This window comes from Myotis brandtii, unplaced genomic scaffold (genome assembly GCF_000412655.1).
Source record: "Myotis brandtii unplaced genomic scaffold, ASM41265v1 scaffold456, whole genome shotgun sequence".
NCBI lineage: Eukaryota > Metazoa > Chordata > Mammalia > Chiroptera > Vespertilionidae > Myotis > Myotis brandtii.
The window spans coordinates 4,664,890-4,665,533 of NW_005367431.1; positions in this window are offsets into that span (position 1 = coordinate 4,664,890).

The window sequence follows — 644 nt, forward strand, 5'->3', positions numbered from 1 at the left end:
CAATACATACACACACACACACACACACACACACACACACACATATATATATATATATAAACTTTCTGGCAAATAATTTGGTGATATTTATCAATCTTCTTCAGATGTCCATACTTTTAGCTCACATTGCTGATTATTTCCTCTGAGACCTCGAAGCTGAAATACGGCCGAGGATGTCTGGACAGAGGTGCCCACTGCAATGCAAGTGAGTAATAATGAAAAGCTGGAAATAACCTAAACGTCCTGTAATCGGGGGAAGGGGTGAGTCAACCATGACGTGTCCGTGTGACTGACAGCGCTGGGTAGACAGCCTATGAGACTCAAGCCTTCCAGAGGAGGAGGGGAAGGCTTACGATATAATAGGTTTGTAACGGAAAGTAAGCTCCGATTCTTAAAGGAAAAATCCTAGCCAATGGGCTGAAAACATAAATCGTTTGCCTCTGGTGGTGAATTCGGGGGGAATATGTACGTGTGCATCTTTTACCCTTTTCTGTACTTTCTGAGGTGTCTACAATGAGCAGATTGACTCTGGTAAACAGTTTTTTAAAACTGTAGAAAATCCTCCTCCTTGATACACTGTCCCCTTTACGGACTGGTGTAGGGCTCGGCTAAAGGGTTAAGCCTCGGACTGACCTGTTGGCAAA